This window comes from Stegostoma tigrinum, chromosome 3, assembly GCF_030684315.1.
Source record: "Stegostoma tigrinum isolate sSteTig4 chromosome 3, sSteTig4.hap1, whole genome shotgun sequence".
Lineage (NCBI taxonomy): Eukaryota > Metazoa > Chordata > Chondrichthyes > Orectolobiformes > Stegostomatidae > Stegostoma > Stegostoma tigrinum.
This window is the reverse complement of record NC_081356.1, coordinates 77,128,292-77,149,937: the sequence shown is the minus strand read 5'-3', so window position 1 is coordinate 77,149,937 and position 21,646 is coordinate 77,128,292. Positions and strand designations below refer to the sequence as shown.

The following is a 21,646-nucleotide window of genomic DNA, read 5'->3' as shown; positions in this document are numbered from 1 at the left end:
AGCGTTCTAGTATTCCTACAAAAATAAAGTTTTATCAGACCCTAATTACTATTGCAAATACAGAGTGCATTTATATAGTGGCAAAGTGCGTTACAGCCAATGAGGTATGGACTGTAACAAGCAAAAAGTACTGGAGGAAACTCTGCAGGTCTGACAGTATCTGTAAAGAAAATCAGAGTTAACTTTCCAGTCCAGTGACCATCGTCAGAACTGATACGATCTCTTGCGCTGAAGAACACCTGGCAGCCACTTTGTATACAACAAGGTCTCTCAAATAGTCATGCAATAATTCAAAAACTGTGTGTTTGAATCTGTTGGTATTGGCAAGGATGCTAGAGATCACTCCCTTGCTGCTGCTCAAAAGAAATGTCATGGTTTTTTTTCATATACCGGCTTAGAAAGCAGATCACTGTGAATTGAACATCACCTCTTGATGGGTGTGGTGTGTTAACTTAGTTTTATTCTCCAGTCTTTGGCAAGAGTTTAATTAGGGGTAGGAATCAGCCATTTAGCCCCTTGCATCCACTTTGCCATGTTCTAACATGGCAGATAATCTATCTCAACATCTTTTTCACACATCATCCAGGTATCTGTTGATGTCATTAGTATTGAAAACTCAATCAATCTCTGTCTTGACTACAGAGATAATGGGAACTGCAGATGCTGGAGATTCCAAGATAATAAAATGTGAGGCTGGATGAACACAGCTGGCCAAGCAGCATCTCAGGAGCACAAAAGCTGACGTTTCGGGCCTAGACCCTTCATCAGAGAGGGGGATGGGGGGAGGGAACTGGAATAAATAGGGAGAGAGGGGGAGGCGGACCGAAGATGGAGAGTAAAGAAGATAGGTGGAGAAGGTGTGGGTGGGGAGGTAGGGAGGGGATAGGTCAGTCCAGGGAAGACGGACAGGTCAAGGAGGTGGGATGAGGTTAGTAGGTAGCTGGGGGTGCGGCTTGGGGTGGGAGGAAGGGATGGGTGAGAGGAAGAACCGGTTAGGGAGGCAGAGACAGGTTGGACTGGTTTTGGGATGCAGTGGGTGGGGGGGAAGAGCTGGGCTGGTTGTGTGGTGCAGTGGGGGGAGGGGATGAACTGGGCTGGTTTAGGGATGCAGTGGGGGAAGGGGAGATTTTGAAACTGGTGAAGTCCACATTGATACCATATGGCTGCAGGGTTCCCAGGCGGAATATGAGTTGCTGTTCCTGCAACCTTCGGGTGGCATCATTGTGGCAGTGCAGGAGGCCCATGATGGACATGTCATCAAGAGAATGGGAGGGGGAGTGGAAATGGTTTGCGACTGGGAGGTGCAGTTGTTTGTTGCGAACTGAGCGGAGGTGTTCTGCAAAGCGGTCCCCAAGCCTCCGCTTGGTTTCCCCAATGTAGAGAAAGCCGCACCGGGTACAGTGGATGCAGTATACCACATTGGCAGATTGGCAGATGCCCCACTGCATCCCTAAACCAGCCCAGTTCATCCCCTCCCCCCACTGCACCACACAACCAGCCCAGCTCTTCCCCCCCACCCACTGCATCCCAAAACCAGTCCAACCTGTCTCTGCCTCCCTAACCGGTTCTTCCTCTCACCCATCCCTTCCTCCCACCCCAAGCCGCACCCCCAGCTACCTACTAACCTCATCCCACCTCCTTGACCTGTCCGTCTTCCCTGGACTGACCTATCCCCTCCCTACCTCCCCACCCACACCTTCTCCACCTATCTTCTTTACTCTCCATCTTCGGTCCGCCTCCCCCTCTCTCCCTATTTATTCCAGTTCCCTCCCCCCATCCCCCTCTCTGATGAAGGGTCTAGGCCCGAAACGTCAGCTTTTGTGCTCCTGAGATGCTGCTTGGCCAGCTGTGTTCATCCAGCCTCACATTTTATTATCTGTCTTGACTACATACAGTTAGAGTTTCCAAAGCCCACTAGGGCAGAGAACACTAAAGATTCCTCCCTCTCCTGAGCCGAGGAATTCTTCCTCATCTCAATGCTTGCCCCTTATCTTTTAGAATCTGTGGCTTGGTTTAGACCCTGCAGCCAGAAGAGATATTTGTTCTGTATCTATCTTGTTTGTCTCTTTTAAGAATCTTGCAAGATTCAGTTAGATTTCGTCACATTCTTTGAAACTGTTAAAGAATACAAGCTTAGTCTCTTAGAGCCATAGAGCTGTACAGCATGGAAACAGATTCTTCAGTTCAACTCATCCGTGCTGATCAGATATCCTAAATGAGTCTAGTCGCATTTGCCAGCACTTGGCCCTTATCCCTCTAAACCATTCCTGTTCACATACCCATCCAGATGGAGGCTAGTATAATTGCAACAACACTTTGTCTGGCAGCTCATTCCATACACGCACTGCCCTCCATGAAAAAATTGCTCCTTAAGTCCCTTTTAAATCTTTCTCCTCTCACTTTAAAACTATGCCCTCTAGATTTGGACTTTGCTACCCTGAGAAAAAGACTTCGGCAACTGTATCTACGCCCCTCATAATTTTACAAATTTTTCAATTCACCTCTGAGCCTCTGACACGCCAGGGGAAATAGCCCCAGTTCAAACCCTCCAGCCCCAACAACATCTTTGTAAATCTTTTGTGAGCCCTTTCAAGTTTCACAGTACCCTTCTTGTAGCGGGGGACCAGAAGTGAATGCAATATTCCAAAAGTGGCCTAACCAATGCCCTGTCCAGGCACAACGTTACATCCCAACTCTCTTACTCAATGTACTGACCGATAAAGGCAAGTATACCAAACTTGGTTAGAGACCAGAAAGCTGTAGATGCTGGAATCCAAGGTAGACAAACAGGAGGCTGGAAGAACACAGCAAGCCAGGCAGCATCTGGAGGAAAGGAGGAGTCAGTGTTTTGGGTACTACCCTTCTTCAGGACTGGATGACTATTCCAGTCCTGAAGAAAGCATACTAAACACCTTCTTGACTATCCTGTCTTTCAAAGAACTATAACCCTGCACTCCAAGGTGTCTTTGTTCAGAAACACTCCCCAGGACCTTACCATTAAGTGTACAAGTCCTTCCCTGATTTGCCTTTCCAAAATACAATAGCAAAATTCTCTATATGCAGCAGATCTGATATAAAAGCCAAAGTACTCGGATTCTAACAGATCTAATAGCTGCTGTGGGGAAGGAATTGGTGGTGATGTTTCGAGTTCACTGTGACTCTTTGAAAATTTCCTGTTTGCTTAAGTAGAGGCCGTTCTCTTGCAATTAATAGCTAATGTACTATTTGCATTCTTAATTGATTATTGTGACTTGTGAAGAAGGACACTTAGGTCCATTTGGACACCAGCACTTTACGAAATTTCACCATTTAAGAAATATGCTCCATCTCCCTTCTTCCTACAAAAATGGATAACCTTGTACTTATCCACATTATATTCCACCTGTCAAGTTCTTGTCCACTGACTCTGCTTGTCCAGATCCCTATGAAATCTCTTTACATCATTCTCAGTGTTTTGCATTGTCTACTAACCTAAATATTGGGCCCTCCAAGCAAGTCGAGTGAACAATTTTGAGTCAAACTGCTGATCTTTGCAGTATACCTGTATTCACGATGTGCCAACCTGAGAATGATCCATTTACTCCTACTGTTTTATTTTTGTTCAGCAGTCCTCAGTCCATGCCAGCATGAACCTGGATCTTTGTGACATAAAGCGATTTGGTCACAGCTGAGACCATGTAGATAGGATACTGAGTGATTCTTTCAACTGTTGCTTTTGGTACTAACTGGTCTGCAGCTGCAGCATCAATGTCATTTTGGTAAAAGGCTTGAAAAGTTGTATTATAGCTCAGATCTTGTATACCAGTGACATCAGATTTTTTAACTGTTCTTGTTAATTATTAGGTTATATCTATTCGTCAGTTCAAAATTGCTGTTTTGATTTACTTGTTTCTGCCAGAAGCTAAATTATTTCGATGTTTGCAATTGATTTAATAGTCTTAAGTCCTTAATTTTTAAACTTGTAAACACTCAGTTGTTTTTTGTCCATACACGTCATTCCTGTTGAGCATCAAATTTTTAACTTATCATTTCCTCAGAACTTTGACTGCATTATTTAACCCCTTACATTGTTGTCTACAAATGCATACTGATTGAGATTTGTTGTATGATTTGATTTTAGAGTATTAAGGAAATTACATTTCATATCATCAGCTTGAAAAGTGAGACACAGTCACAGGACAATATGAATTTCTGGAGCACTATCTCCTAACAGGCTTCTGATGATAACGTACTTTTTTCCCCCTCCAAACATGAGAAGATTCAACATTTTTCATGTGCTTCAATATACTGCATCTATTAAAATTAACTAATTGCAATTATGAAGTTACAGAATGAGACCAACTCTGGAGGTAGTGTTGCATCGTTTACTCAAGTTCAATTTAGGTGAGTTCTGGAGACTTCTGTTGTTTTGCAGCCTGTAATTTTTCACTCATTCACTCGATATGCAATTGTGGATTAACAGTTGCAAAATAAACATTGGCTGTTATTTCCATGCCTTACAGTGAACTTCAGTGTGGAGAAGGAGCTTATTTGCATTGATGCAAACTATACAATATCGCTTTCTGTGACTTAGTCCTAAATGAAATACTTGAGTTTTAGATTTAGCTTTAGCCTGACCAAACAGTCCTTGGATAGGTATATGGATGATGATGGAATAGTGCAGGGGGATGGGCTTGGATTAGTTCACGGGTTGGCGCAACATTGAGGGCCGAAGGGCCTGTTCTGCGCTGTATTGTTCTATGTTCTATATGTTTTCCTGTCTGTTGTCATTCATCATAAAAGTGCTTATTTGGTTTTTGATCAGTGGTTTTTAGCTCACAGATTTGCAACTTGTGATACAGTACTGCACAAAATAAAATGGCTTTCAAAGGTGTTACAGTTGAATTGAAAAACATGTATTTCTCCTATGATCAGTTAGTTTTGTATTGATTCAATTGAGTAGTTGTTGAGTTCTTAGTTGAGAAAAGCAGTAATTCTAACTGTTTGTTTGACACATCAATTATTTAAGAATTAGTTTGTGTTAATGTAATAAGGAGCTGAATTCTGTTAAGATGTCTGTACTTACATTATTTATGTGGATTGCAAACTGTTATTTCATTTTGGTTCAAAAAATGCAATTGTTTATGCAGGGCTGCATCATGTAAGATTTCAGAGCCACCAGGATTTGTTTGATTTGTATACGTTTATGTTCTGACCATTATGCTAGGAGTGGTATTAAAAAAAACAGTGCAAAAAATAACACACATTTGTATTTTGAGTAATGCTAGAAAGTTTAGAGATCTTCATTAATACTTAGCTGCCATACCTATAACAATACTTCTGTTCATGCCTGAGTGGATGTTGCATTTTCTGAAGTGTCTATCAATGGTTAAGACTTTAAAATTCAAGACCTGTTCAGTGGATGTTAAACATCTTTAAGTAATTGCTTGTAAGTTTTTTTTGTGTATTAGTGGGTTCTGGGCTTTGTTAGTAAGGCCAACATTTGTTGTCCATCCCTACTTACTCTGGAGGTGATGGTAAGCTACCTTCTTAAACTACTGCAGTTTAGCAATTTATCTGGTGTTTTTGCATCCACGGTGTTGTTAAGTATGGAGTTTTGGGATTTTGTCCCAGTGACAAAAGAACTACAATTTATTTCTAAATCAGGATGCTGAGTGACTTGCAGACAAATTTTGTAGGTGATGTTCTCATGCAAGTCCTGCACTTGAGTGGAGAATGTGGATTTTGGAGGTTCTGTCAAAGAAACCTTGGCAAGTTGTCCATCTTGTACATGATATGAATTACAATCACCTCATGGTGGTGATAAAGATGAAGACTTCAGGTGTTTGGAGAGTTAGTCATTGGGACCACTTTGTCCTAGTTGATAAACTTTTAATGGGGGTTTTACACGCATCTAGAAAATTTGGTAATATTCCTGATTTTATGCGTTGTAGATTGTGGAGTGAATTGGCTGGCTTTTTGACTTGCTACTGTTGCTGCATTATTAATAGAGCTGGTCCAGTCATGGTTTTGTTTAGTGATGATGTTTGTGTTATTTTGGATGTTTAGTAATGTAAATTCCATTGAATGACTAAAGGATATGGTTAGACTTTCCTCTCAAATATTAATTATCTGCACCTTTTTAAAGTGCAAACGGAACTCCCCACTTTCAGCCCAATGCTGGATGTTTTCCATGTCTTACTACATGTGGCACAGACTATGTACAGAGTTGTGAATGAAGCTAAACCTCTCAATCATCAATAAAACCCCTAATTTTGACCTTTAGTGAGGGGTGGGTTATTTTTGAAGCAACTAAAGACGGCTGAACTTGGACTTAGACTTGGATACATCAGTAAGAAATTCAAGTAGCAAGATTGAGATGTTTGGCCTCAACCGAAGCAGGCACAACTATTTTCTTAGATAATAAAGTGTGAAGCTGGATGAACACAGCAGGCCAAGCAGCGTCTCGGGAGCACAAAAGCTGACGTTTTGGGCCTAGACCCTTCTTCAGAGAGGGGGATGGGGAGAGGGCTCTGGAATAAATAGGGAGCGAGGGGGAGGCAGACCGAAGATGGAGAGAAAAGAAGATACAGCTATTTTCTTTTCAAGCTAGCTGTGACTCCAGAGAGAATCATTCCCTGTGACTGCCGTCAGTTTTACCACAGTTCTTTGTTACATCTCTCAGTGGCTACCTTGTTTCATTCTCCCTGCCTTGTTTAGGCCAGTCTCTTTTGACTCTCTAATTCATATCTATAATCTTTGTTTGGACTAAGAGGTGTAATGTGGCTTGGTGCAGAGTGGGCCTGTTAGAATTTAAACCTAGCATTGGTGAGTAAGTGCTGCTGTCAATACCTTTCTCCATGTTGATTTTAAAATGATTGATGACACAGTGCTTGGCTAGATTAGACTTTTTCCTTTTTTGTGGACAAGACATGCAGAGGCAGTTTTTGACGTTGTCATATTGATGTTCTGGCTGTACTTATTCAGCTCGAGGCACTCCTCATTTTGGAGCATAAGTTCTCAGCACATAGTCAAAATGTTGCCGGGGACCATGGATATTACTGTATCCAGCACAGCATTTTCTTGATATCACCTGGTGGGAATCAAATTGGCTGAAGTCTTTTGGCTGTGATGCTGGGCATCTTGGCATGTTGCTGTGGAACATCTACCTGACCCTCCTGATTTGTAAATGGTTGCAAATGCTTCATCTTCTTTTGGACTGCCTTGAAGATTTTCCAATTGTTTGAGAGTATGAATATTCATGAAAGTTTCCCATTATTTTAATTGTTTGTCACCATTCACAGCTGGAAGTCTGCGGAACTTGGTGATTTGTTGATTGTGGGATTTCCTACTTGTCTATTGCATGCTACTTCAGCTTTTATGCTCATGCTTGTAGTGATGTTAACTTTTTTTTAAGGCATGCCTGGTGGTACTCCAAAAAAAATTGTCCTTCACTGGCTTTAGAATTAGACGAGAGTGATGAATGAAAAAGAAAAACAAAATTTTTGGGATGCGGTCATTGCTGGTGAGGTGGTGTTTATTGCCCATTCCTAATTGTCCAGAAGACAATTAAGAATCAATCACATTGCTGTTGGTCTGGAGTCACATGTAGGCCAGACCAGATAAGGATAGCAGTTTCCTTTCCTAAAGGACATTAGTCCAGATGGGTTTTCCCAACAATTGACAATGGATTCATAGTCGTCATTAGACACTCTTTTTTTCTCTTTCCAGATATTTATTGAATTCAAATTCCACCATCTGCCATGGTGGGATTTGAACTCGGGTCCCCAGAACATTACTTGGGTCTCTGGATTGACAGTCCAGCGATAATACCACTAGGCTATCACCTCCCCAGTAGCTCAGTGCCAGACCACATGACTGCCCATTACAGTGGAATTGTGTTCTGTCGTAATGTGTGGATACCTCAAAACCTCAAGTATCCTGTTTTGAGCTGTTGCGTCTATTTTGAATCTAACCAATTTAGCATGTTGATTTTTACCACACAATATGATGGATGTCATCTTCACTGTAAAGGCAGGACTATATCTGAGTGAAAACTGTGTCAAAATTGCTGATGGTTTTTTGTTTGAAAAGGCAGGTGCATCTGTGAAGTTTGAACGTGAGATCGTGTAAGTTTTTTTCCATGTTTGTATTCACCAATTGCCATTTAGGGAGCCCTGCAAGGCAGTTGCAGCTTTAGGGGGCTGCTAATGCAAGGTACAGAAAATCGACCAGTCACAATACAAGGAAGTGGTTCATTGGTTTGTGATGTTAGGAAGTATATTTTGGGAGAAAGGATTTACAGGGAAGCAACAGAAATAAGTGAAAGTCAGGGCCAACATATTACGAGTAAGCAAGGGAACTAAAGTTAGCATAAGAGCAGTAAATTTATAGTATTCCTATATAGGCGTAATTTTATTTTAGAAAAATGGAGTAACTAAGGAACTTAAGCGAAGTCATAACAGTAGAGCTCATATGTTCCTGCTGTACTATATGGCAAATCTTAGCTTCAGTTGCCCCTGGTGACTACGTGTGCAGGCAGCATGCCCAGTTGCAGAGGCTGACGGATTGCATTTTGGACCTGGGCCTGCAGGTGAATTCACTGTGGAGCGTCAGTGATGCTGAGTGTGTCGTGGATAATGCATTCAGTGAGCTGGTCACACCACAGGAGAAGACTGATCAGGCCGGAAGGGCAAAGATGACCGCCAGGCACAGCGAGGAAGATAGGTCATGCAGGAGCCCCTGTGGCTACCTCCTCCTCCAACGGTATCCAAAATGGTAAATCTATTAGGAGAGATGACTGAGTGAGGGAAAGCAGTGGGAACCACATTCGTGGCTCCATGGGTTGTGTTGCACAAAAGGGGAGAAAAAGGAGCGGCAGGCTATAGCGGTTGGGAACAAATAGGTGTTTCTGCAGCCACAAAAGAACCTGCAGGATGGTGTATTGCTTCCATGGCACCAGGTTCCAGGATGTAATTCGCTGGCTTTATGGCTGACATTGGTTGGAAAAGGGATGAGGTCCTGCAGGCAGATTTAGGGAGCTAGAAAGGAGATTTATTAAAATGACTCAAAATGTGGAACCTCTGGATTGCTTCTCATGCCACATGCTAGTAAGCATGGAAATAAGTTTAGTTAAGGTAAATGCATGGCTGGAGAGAGGGTGCAGGAGGGAGGGCTTTAGATTTCTGGGACATTGGGACTGTTTTTGGGGATTGTGGGAACTGTACAAGGTGGACCAGTTGCACATGCGTTGGAACGGGACCAGTATCCTTTTGAGGGAATTTGCTGGTTTGGTTGGGGACGGTTTAAATTAACCTGGCAGGGGCTGGAAATCTGATAGAAGTTCAGCATGGGAGATGCATATCCACAATTAGAAGAGACAGCGGGTGAGTTGGAAAGACATAAAGCTTGTAGAATTGTTAAAGCACAAGGGAGGTTGGCAAGATTGAATGATATTTAATTTAATGCAATGAGTCTGCACAAAGAAGATGACTTGAGGCACAAATTAAAATATAGGGAGTATGATGTTGTTTCTGTCACTGAGGCATGGATAAGTGCGGGTAGGATTAGCAGCTGAATATTTAGGCAAGACCGGGAAGGCAATAAAAAAAGTCACAACATTGATCAGAAAATCAATTCGAGAAGTTAGGCTTAGCCTTCTCAAATGAAAGCATATTGGTAGAACTTAGACACCAAAAAGGAGCAAACATACTGTTGGGAGTTTTCTATAGGCTCCCAGAAAGTCCAAAATTTAGGAGAAAGTATGTAATCAAATTTTATGTCATTGTAAAAAACTGTGATAAGGTAATGATAGTGGTGATTTTAACTTGCCAAATTATCAGAGATGAAAAGTTTTAGAGGGAATGGACTTCTTAAAATGTGTCCAAGCGAGCTTATTGAGTCAGAACATACAAGGCCCCTTGAGAGATGGTGTTGAGTCTGGATTTAATTTTAGACAAGAGGTTGAAGTATTAGTGGGGAGCATTTTGCAGAGAGTGATCATAACTCTGTTAGATTTGAGATTGTTTTTGAAAAAGATAAAGGTGGGCCTGAAATCAAAGTTTTAAACTTGGGGAAGACCAATTGTAATAAGCAGATATGATTTGGCCAGAATGGACTGGAAGCAGTTTTTTTTTGGTAAATCAGTGCCAGAGCAATGAGATGCATTTCAAGAAGGAAATGCGGAAAGCACACCATCAATACATTCCAGTAAAGTGTGGAACCAACAAATCCACAACCTCCTGGATATTGAGGTCTCTGTATATGTCGGGAAGATAAAGACAGAAGAGAAAGCTTATGGCAGATACTTGTTGTATCACAAAATTGTAGAATCCTTAGAGTATAGAATGCACAAGGGGGAATTTAAAGGAAATTAGGAGAGCAAAAAGGAGCATGAAAGAATAATAACAGGTAAAATATAGGAAAATCCTAAATTATTTTACAGTACATTAAGGATAAAAAGATAAACAGGGCCCATAAAGGACCACAGTGGGTAATTTGTGTATCAAGCTGAAGGATTTAAGTAGGGTTCTAAATAAATACTTGGTGACGGTGTTCAGCAGAGGGATGATGTGGGTATACAAATCGAGGAGAAGGACACGTGATGTAATTAAAGAAATTAACATTGAGAGGGGGGAATTCTGGTCTGGCAGGCTTAAAAGTAGATAATCCAGGACTGGATTAAAAGTATCCCAGGTTGGTGAGTGTGGCACAGGGCAAAATAGTAGTGGCACTGGCAATAATTTTCAGTTCCTGTTTAGCTGCAGAAGAGGTGCCAGAGGACTAGAGAACAGCCAGTGTAGTACTGTCGTTCAAGAAATGGGGAAGGGATAAAGTCCAGAAACAACAGTCTAGTCAATCTAACATCAATGGTGGGGGAAGCTTTGGAAACAATTTTGAGGGACAGAATTAATCCACATTTGGATATTAATCAAGAGCAATCAGTTTGATTTTGAGAAGGGTGGTTATGTCTGACCAACTGGATTGAATTTTTCAAAGCAGTAACCAGATGTGTAGATGAGTGCAATGCATTTGATGTAGTCTGCTTGAACTTCAGCAAGACTTTTGACAAGGTCCTCCATGGGAGACTGATAATAAAGGTGTGAGTCCATGGGTTCCAAGGAAATTTGGCTAAATGGATCCAGAAATGGCTGAGTAATGGGAAGCAGAATCTGATGATTGATGTTTTTGTGATAGAAAGTTTATCTCCAGTGGGGCAGTCAGTGTTAGGGCATTTGTTCTTTCTAGTGTATATAAATGATTTACTCTTGAATCTAGGATAGTAGACCAGTAAGTTCACAGATGAAATGAAAACTGTTGAGCTGGTCAGTAGATAGGTGATAGTATTAGATTACAGGAAAATAAAACGAACTGGTCAGATGCACTGATCAGTGGCAAATGGAATTCAATCCAGGTGTGTATGAAGTGATGCACTTAGATGGGATAAACAAGGCAGGAGAATAATGTAATTCATGCTAGGACCCTGGGAAATATGGAGGATCAGAGGGACATTAGTGTCTGTATCTACTGATCCCTTAACGTATCAGGACAGGTGGATAAAATGGCTGGAGGTGGCATATAGGACATTGCTTTATTAGCTGTGGCACAGGGTTGAAGAGCAGGATGTTATACTAGAACTGAATAAAATGTTGTTTCAGCCACAGCTAGACAGTTGTGTTTAGTCTAAAATTCACCATTATAGGAGGGATCAGATTGCATTGGAGAGGGTATAGTGGAGATTTACAAGGAACATTGCCTTGGCTGAAGAGCTTTGGTTAAGGAGAGATTAGATAGACTGGGATTGTTTTCTTTGGAGCAAAGAAATCTGAGGAGGGAGGGAACGTAACATTATACATCTCAATTATGAAAGGCAGAGATAGGATAGACATGGAGGAATCAATAAGTAGGGCCATATACTTGGGGTAGTGATAAGAGATTTGAAGGGATGAGGGGAAATACTTTTTTACCCAGAGCCTGTTGGAACTGGGACTTGCTGCTTGTAAGGGTGGTAGAGGCAGAAACCCTCATGGCGTTATTTGTGATGTTTATGGTCCGAATGCTGGAAAGTGGGATTAGAGTAGGTAGTTCAGAGATAATGGAAACTGCAGATGCTGGAGAATCCGAGGTAACAAAGTGTGGAGCTGGATGAACACGGCAGGCCAAGCAGCATCTTAGGAGCACAAAAGCTGACATTTCGGGCCTAGACCCTTCATCAGAAAAGGGGGATGGGGAGAGGATTCTGAAATAAATAGGGAGAGAGGGGGAGGTAGACCAAAGATGGATACAGGAGAAGATAGGTGGAGAGGAGAGTATTGTTGGGGAGCTAAGGAGGGGATAGGTCAGTCTGGGAAGGACGGACAGGTCAAGCGGGTGGGATGAGGTTAGTAGGTAGGAAATGGAAGTGCGGCTTGAGGTGGGAAGAGGGGATAGGTGAGAGGAAGAACAGGTTAGGCATGTGGGGATGAGCTGGGCTGGTTTTGGGATGCAGTGGGTTGCGGCATCCTCTACATTAGGGAAACCGAGGATACTTGGGGACTGCTTTGCAGAACACCTATGCTCGGTTCACAATAAACAACTGCACCCCCCCAGTCGCGAACCATTTTAACTCCCCCTCCCATTCCTTAGACAACATGTCCATTCTGGGCCACCTGCAGTGCCATAATGATGCCACCCGAAGGTTGCACGAACAACAACTCATATTCTGCTTGAGAACCCTGCAGCCCATTGTATCAATGTGGGTTTCACAAGCTTCAAAATCTCTCCTCCCCCCACTGCATCACAAAACCAGTCCAGCTCATCCCTGCCTCCCTAACCTGTTCTTCCTCTCACTTATCCTTCAGACATTTCGTCACCGTTCTAGGTAACATCATCAGTGAGCCTCCGGTGAAGCGCTGGTGTTACGTCCCGCTTTCTATTTATCTGTTTAGGTTTCCTTGGGTTGGTGATGTCATTTCCTGCATTGGCGATGTCATTTCCCGTTTTTTTTCTCAGAGGATGGTAGATTGATTTGGAGCCACTGTTTTTGTTGATGGAATTCTGGTTGGAATGCCATGCTTCTAGGAATTCTCGTGCATGTCTCTGTTTGGCTTGTCCTAGGATGGATGTGTTGTCCCGATCGAAGTGGTGTCCTTCCTCATCTGTATGTAAGGATACTAGTGATAGTGGGTCATGTCGTTTTGTGATTAGTTGATGTTCATGTATTCTGGTGGCTAGCTTTCTGCCTGTTTGTCCAGTGTAGCGTTTGTCACAGTTTTGCAAGGTATTTTGTAGATGATGTTCGTTTTGCTTGTTGTCTGTATAGGGTCTTTTAAGTTCATTAGCTGCTGTTTTAGTGTGTTGGTGGGTTTGTGGGCTACCCTGATGCTAAGAGGTCCGAGTAGTCTGGCAGTCATTTTGGAAATGTCTTTGATGTAGGGGAGAGTGGTTATGGTTTCTGGGCCCGTTTTGTCTGTTTGTTTGGGTTTGTTGCTGAGAAATCGGACTGTGTTCATTGGGTACCTGTTCTTTTTGAATACGCTGTATAGGTGATTTTCTTCTCTTCATAGTTCCTCTGTGCTGCAGTATGTGGTGGCTCGTTGGAATAATGTTCTAATGCAGCTTCGTTTGTGGATGTTGGGACGGTTGCTTCTGTAGTTCAGTATTTGGTCCGTATGTGTTGTTTTCCTGTAGACGCTGGTTTGAAGTTCCCCATTGACTGTTCGCTCTACTGTGACATCTAGGAATGGCAGTTTGTTGTTGTTTTCCTCCTCTTTTGTGAATGTTATGCCAGTAAAGGGTATTATTGATGATCTTGAAGGTTTCCTCTAATTTATTTTATTTAGTGATGACAAAGGTGTCATCCACGTAGCAGACCCAAAGTTTGGGTTGGATGATTGGCAGAGCTGTTTGAGTCTCTGCATTACTGCCTCTGCTAAGAACCCTGATATCGGAGATCCCATGGGTCTGTATGTTTTGTTATTGAACGTGAAGTGGGTGGTAAGACTTGGTCCAGTAGCTTGATGATGTTGTCCTTGTTGATGAAAAACCCAAACAAACAGACAAAACGGGCCCAGAAACCATAATCACTCTCCCTTACATCAAAGACATTTCTGAAATGACTGCCAGACTACTCTGACCTCTTGGCCCACAAACCCACCAACACACTGAAACAGCAGCTAATGAACTTAAGAGACCCTATACAGACACAAGCAAAATGAACGTCATCTACAAAATACCTTCCAAAACTGTGACAAACACTACCCTGGACAAACAGGCAGAAAGCTAGCTACCAGGATACCTGAACATCAACTAGCCACAAAACGACATGACCCACTATCACTAGTATCCTTACATACAGATGAGGAAGGACACCACTTCGATTGGGACAACACATCCATGCTAGGAGAAGCCAAACAGAGACAAGCACGAGAATTTCTAGAAGCATGGCATTCCAACCGGAACTCCATCAACAAACACATTGATTTGGAGCCCATCTACCACCCTCTGAGAAAAAGAACAGGAAATGACATAACCAATGCAGGAAATGACATCACCAACCCAAGGAAACCTAAACAGATAAATAGAAAGCGGGACATAACACCAGCGCTTCACCGGAGGCTCACATGATGTTACCTAGAGTGGTGACGAAACGTCTGAAAACCAACCTTCCAGCTCAGCGAGCAAACTCCCATCCAACATTAATCTTGTGTTAATATGTTAATCATGGATATTGTCTGGTAATATTTTAATTTTAAAATGTGATACGATGTATATTTTACATCCTGGATTGCTGTATCTGAAAATCCTTCAATGAAATTGGTTGCTTGCTATGTTTGTTTGCATCATTGCTGCTGAATGCTTGGCAACCCCTTGATTTGGTGCCAGATTCAGACTGGTAGAGATCTGAGTAACCACCTTCGGGTTGATTAAGAGTGTCATTAATTTGCCACTGATCACAATTCTGGCCTTCAATTTTGAGCAGTTTCTGTATTCTGTCCACTTAAGTTTATCGGATATGTTGATCTGGAACAAATAGTGGATTTTGATAGCAAAAGAGATCACTTGGCCTCTGATTTTTATCTAGATGATTTTAAAGTGATCTGTTGCAGTCTTTCAGTTGTGGTGTCTCCTGTGGCTCAATGTTAAATTTTGTTTGATACTGCTGTTATGCGGCACCTTTGAACACTGAAAATATTGTATAAATGCAGGTTGTTGTTTCACGTGTTTATGTTTTTCCTTCAAAATTCAAATCCCCACTGCCTAACCAATCCATATGCCAAAACATTCAGTGCTTAGAGAATTTTTTATAACGTCGAGGGAATGATGGCATGGATTGTGTTGAGTATGCTGCAGACGATATTATGATAAACACATGAATTTCCAGATATGTGCCATTGATGCTCTTCTGTTCCCGCCAATTCGACCTCTGAGTTGCTTTTCTCCTTTTTTTCCACATTGTTCTTCCACCCTTTGTAGGCATGGCTGAAATTAGGTATGTGACGTTTTTGCAGGCATTTGGAAGTTGAATGAAGCTTTAGGTATAAATCTTAGGTTGAGAAATTTATTTTGACAGATTTATTTTGTCATTTATCATTTGTAGTGTTTGCATGGCTGAGCTTCAGAATGGACAATCTCGCCATATAACTTGCTGAGGGTGGCAGCGGGGCAGTTGCGATCCTTGGAAATTACGGAGCCAATGGGATAGCACAACTAATTTAAAGGTTGTGAAATAAACATTTTTCCAAAATCGAATTAGCTACATGTTGACAAAGGGAAAACATGATTGAAGTGAGAGAGTGAAAACCCAAGTAAGGAAAAACTGCTAATATTCAAAAAAAAATCTCTTTACTATTTACTACATGCAAAAATATCGCTCAGTACTTTAAGCTGTTAATTTTCTGGACCAAAAACATTAATCTCTTATTATAATACTTGATGCAGTATCAATTAAATAGTACTTGTCTCAAATTGGTGTTTACGGTTCATTGAACAAGTTTAATGAAAATTAATGCACTAATCCAGCAAGTTGCTTAAAATTGCTTCCCAACCAAGGCAATGAAAGTGCTGGCCAGTTTGCACATTAATGATAGATTTGGCACCCTAGCATGCATCAGAAGAGGTATTTGCCATTTTGTCTTCAACATGTTTATTCTCACTGCATTGGGATGAAAACAAAATAGTAAATATATTGTTTTTATAAAGAAATCCAGCTACTGGAAATCTGAAACAAAAGAACACATTGTTAGAAATATAGCAGACCAGTCAGCACCTCTCAAAAGACTAGAAGAGTTAATATTCAGGTATGGATCCAATACAGATGAGCAGAAGTAATGGATATGAAAAGGCCAATTCATGACACTACACACGATTTCCAGGTATTACAGCAATGTAATTTACTGAGTCGGAAAAGACCTCTTTTAAGATTGTGCTTGTTAGGAAAATGGGCAAAGCAGTTCTCGGTGGTAAGACAATGCCACACAAATGTAGTTTATTTGAGCAGCCTAGTAAATATAGATGACCAAAGTAGTGTTGTAGAGTTGTATGGGTTAGAAACAGACTCTTTTTGGTCTAACTCGTCCATGGTCACCAGATATCCTGGAGGAATCTGATCCCATTTGCCAGCATTTGGCCCTTATCCCTATACCGTACCCATTGAAAAGCCTTTTAAATGTTGTAATTGTACCTGCCTCTACCACCACCTCTGGCAGTTCATTCCATGCATACACCACCCTCTGTGGAAAAAGTTGCCCCTTGGGTCTCTCTGAAATCTTTCCCCTGTCACCTGGGAAGGGACCTTGGCTATTCACCCAATTGATGCCGTTCATAATTTTGTAAACCAATATAAAGTTACCTCAGCTTCTGATGCTCCAGGGAAAATAGCCCCAGCCTTTTCAGCCTTTTCCTACAGCTCAAACCCTCCAACCCTGGCAACATCCTTGTAAATCTTTTCTGCACACTTTCAAGTTTAACAACATTTTTAACATAGGAGGGAGATCAAAATTGTGCGCAGTATGCCAAATGTGATCTAACCAATGTCCTTTACAACATAACATGTCACGTCCTATACTCAATGCACTGACCAATATCAGTGCAATGATAGAAGATAGTTCTTTCTTCACTATCCTGTCTACGTGTGTCTCCACTTTTGTGGAACTATCAACCTGCGCCCCAAGGTCGTTCTGTTTCACCACACACACACACACACACACACACACACACACACACACACACACACACACACACACACACACACACACACACACACACACACACACACACACACACAGTCAAGGACTTCACTGTTAAGTGTTTAAGTCCTGCCCTGATTCACCTTTCCAGAATGTAGCACCTCATGTTTCAATTAACCTCCATCTGCCACTCCTTGACGCATCTGATCAAGGTCCTGTTGTACTGAGGTAACCTTCTTCAGTGTCTGCTACACCAATTTTGGTGTTATATGCAAACTTACTAGTCATTCCTTCCACATTCACATCCAAATCACTTATAAATGACAGAAAGCAATGGACCCAGCACTGATCCTTGTTGTACACTGCTGGTTACAGGCCTCTAGTCTGAAAAACATCTCTCCACCACCCTCCTAAGAATACAGAGCAATATTTCTGTGAAACTAAGCTGGTAATGTGTAATGTACCTGTGCTGCAAATCACAAATAGTACGTTTGCAGGTGTGAATGCTGGACATTAAAAATGCTGAAGAGGTTTAACGGACAAGAAAAATGGTGAACTGAGAATGTCCTTGAGTGGAAGAAAAGAATCAAGGCATATGATACTATAATGGTCATGTAATTGGTCATAAAATAAAATAATGCTCATAAAATCAAAGATTTGAATGAATCGTTGAGATGTGAGTTCAAAACCCTCTTGGCAGTTGGGAATTTAAATTCATCCAACTAAATAAATCTAGAGTTAGGACAAAATGCTAGAATTGGTAATGGTGACCATGATTTGGTCATTATCAAAAAATCTCACATTGTTCACTATGTCCTTTAAGGCAGAAAATGCTTTGCTGTTACCTTTATTTGTTATGTATGTGACTCGACCTACAGTTAAAAGCATTTACTTGCCCTTTGAAATGGCTTGGGAAGCGCTATGAAAAATTATAATAAAACAGAAGGACCACCTATAATTGATCTAGATGTCTAATAAAACATGAAAATGCATAAACCAGCTTAGTCTATTTTGCGAAGTCCCCATTGTGAATGTCTGGGCATGTGCCAAAATTGGTTGAACTGTGTCTCAGAATAGTGAAGCAGTGTCCCAGTTTCCTACATGGCCATTTCTTCTGTGTTTTGTCCAGCTGGCATGGTGGATGCCTCAAAGATGGTAGCAAAGTGTTAAACAGTCAGGAGAAAGTGGTACTAAAATTTAATGTGAACCAACATGAAGTCTCACGACATCAGGTCCAGCAAGAGCACGGAGACTTTTAGATGATCATCTATCTTCCTCCTTCAGCTTATGAATCAGAACTCCTTTAAGTTGAACACATGTTGGAAGAAATATTGAGGGTAGTAAGCACATAAAATTTCTTTAGAAGACTTGCATTCCCCTCAGTAACAATGAGTTGAAAGCTCGACTACTGAATGAACTGAATCCTGAAGGATATATCTGCCCCGTTGGGCTTCTGGAAGGTAGTAAGAACACTGCCATCCCTACTAATGTCATTTTTTGTATTAGTGTCTTTGGTATTGATGACAGTAACTACTTTGTGATGAGAATCTTAAATTGCACATTATGAAATATCCTTGATTCTAACATTACCATTGAACTAGGGCAACCAGCTATGGCTCAGAAGTGCAGGAGAAGTACCAGGCAAACCTAAAAATGAGGTGCCAACTTGATGCTGCAGCACAGAAATACAAACTTTTTCTGTAAGTTCTGCCTTTTCTTGTGCCTGATCTTGTATTTTTTTTTTCCTATTCCGTCCCTGAACTTTTCTTTCATATGAGATCCACTCCAGCCGTCTTGACTCTAATTACATTAAAGTGCTGACTGCTTAACTTGTCTTGGTCCTAACAGTACCTGTCCTCAATGCTGTGCTTTCTCCTTTAAAGTTGAGACCATTGCTCATCTTTTTCAAATACAAAGCCTTCTCAACTTTGTTTTGTTTTGAAAATCCATCTCCAAATTCTCTTCTCCTTCAAATCTGTAAAAGTATTGTTGCTCTTGTCCCTGATTCCAACCCCTCGAATGCATGACCACCTTTCCAGAGTTCCATGTTTGAATCCTCTAATCAGATTTCCACTTGTGTCAGTAAAAATTTGGAAATTTAAAATCTTATCAAGGTTGCAGATTATATCTTTGCTATTCTGCATCCTTGGTAAGGTTCACTGCATAGCTTCCTTCCAACCTCTCTCTTTTGCTATCTATTTGGATAGTGTGGGCCAGTACTTTGAGACTATTGGGAAGATAAATTTCTTCATGCAAGGTTTGTGAATTCTTTAAATTCTCCACCACAGAAGATGGTGCTACACCAATGTTGAATATTTATAAAGCTTAGAAGGGACATTTTTTTTTGTCTTTTAGATATTCAAGTGATATGGTAAATTAAGGGAAAAAAGTTAAAATTGAAAATCAGATATGAACATGTTGAATAATGGTGTGGGCTCAATTGGCTACATGGTCAACTCTTGGCACTTCCTGTGTTTTTGTGACAGCTTTCCATTTTTATCTATTGAATTTAGCCAGATAAGCAGTGATAATGCCCTAAATTCTATGTTGTTGGTTCTGTTGTGCGAATGTCATCATCACAGACCATGTTGTATGAGGCTTCCTGCATTATTGCTCACCACAAGGTAGATTTGCTGCCACCATCTTGCCTCAGAGTAGGCATCTAAAGGGCATGCTTGGTCTAATGTAGTAAGGGAAAGCCACTCGCTAGTCAGCGAGAAGAGGCTGTAGTCTTAAACATGACAACTTACTGCGTGTTAGCTAATAAGTTAAACCGATATGATTGGCATTGTTACAGAGAGAGGAGGTCTTAATGCTGTGAGATCTAAAGCCGTTCTGCCATCAAGTCCATATGACCACCTAAAGGGTTGTGCATGAAGCATCCCTCAGCATTAATCTTTTTCAGTTCTTCTACCATGTGCAAAATCTGTGTGTCCCTCAAGGATTTATCCTCTGTCCTCTCCAATTTCCTTGTCTCCAGGCTATCTCTTAAAAATTCCTTCTGAAAATGTAGTTTTTTATTTCCAATCACATGCTGATGATACTCCCCTCTATCTCCAACCTGTTTTTCTTGATTTTTCCACCATTCATAAATTATGAGACTGCTTATCCAACATCCAGTGCTAGATGAGTAGAAATTTTATCCAATTAGATATTCAGGAGACTGAAACCATTGTTTTTTGGTTTCCAATCTCTGCCCTCTTCCTGACAGTTTGAAATGTTAGCTCCACATTGTCTAGACTCTAATATTCAGTGGTATATTCAGTCTATACCACTGAATATGGCCCATCAGCACATCGTGCATAGCCGTGTACTCCTTCGCATCGCAAATGTACATCTAAATGCTTCTTTAACGTTATGAAGGTCTCTGCGTCTACTGTCCTTGCAAGCAGAGAGTTCCAGTACAGCCTGTAAGTGGGGAAAAAATACCTTACATACCCTCTTAAACTTCCTGTCCCTTAACTTAAATCTGCACTCCCTAGTCATTAAGCCTTCCACCAAGGAGAAAAGTTCCTTCGAGTCTGAGCTTCCAAATAGACAACTATGTCAATACTGGACACCTGTTTCCAACTGTAACATTTCATGACTCTGCCCCTGCCTTAGCTCATCTATCGAAACCCTCACTAATACCTCTGGAAAGTTAAGTATGTTGGTAATAATGTCCACTTGTCTGGTCTTCTCTCCTGCTGTTTGCACATTTTAAGGTTAGGTAAATGCCGTGTCCTTGCTTACATCAATTCCTGTTTAGCAGTCACCTCGATGCCCATGTACACAGATCCTTGAAAGTTGCCACCCAGGTTGACAGGGCTGTTAAGAAGGCGTACAGTGTTTTAGCTTTTATTAATAGAGGGATTGAGTTCCGGAACCAAGAGGTTATGGTGAAGCTGTACAAAACTCTGGTGCGGCCGCACTTGGAGTATTGTGCACAGTTCTGGTCACCGCGTGAGAAGAAGGATGTGGAAGCTTTGGAAAGGGTGCAGAGGAGATTTACTAGGATGTTGCCTGGTATGGAGGGAAGGTCTTATGAGGAAAGGCTGAGGGACTTGAGGCTGTTTTCATTAGAGAGAAGGTTGAGAGGTGACTTAATTGAGACATATAAAATAATCAGAGGGTTAGATAGGGTGGATAGGGAGAGCCTTTTTCCTAGGATGGTGACGGCGAGCACGAGGGGGCATAGCTTTAAATTGAGGGGTGAAAGATATAGGACGGAGTCAGAGGTAGTTTCTTTACTCAGAGAGTAGTAAGGGAATGGAACGCTTCGCCTGCAACGGTAGTAGATTCGCCAACATCAGGTACGTTTAAGTCGTCATTGGACAAGCATATGGACGTACATGGAATAGTGTAGGTTAGCTGGGCTTGAGATCGGTAATGACAGGTCGGCACAACATTGAGGGCCTAAGGGCCTGTACTGTGCTGTAATGTTCTATGTTTTGCGCTCCTGTTAGTGGCCAGACGAATAAGGCTTCCATTTAAATTCTCCTTTTTTTAAAATGCCTTGTGTA

The 21,646-nt window shown here is 41.5% G+C and overlaps 1 protein-coding gene across 5 annotated transcripts in view; it reads left to right on the top strand.

Annotated features, from left to right (window-relative positions):
• Positions 1-21,646, top strand: part of LOC125450825 (AP-3 complex subunit sigma-1) — an 85,788-nt gene that overhangs the window by 1,002 nt on the left and 63,140 nt on the right. The window lies entirely within an intron of this gene.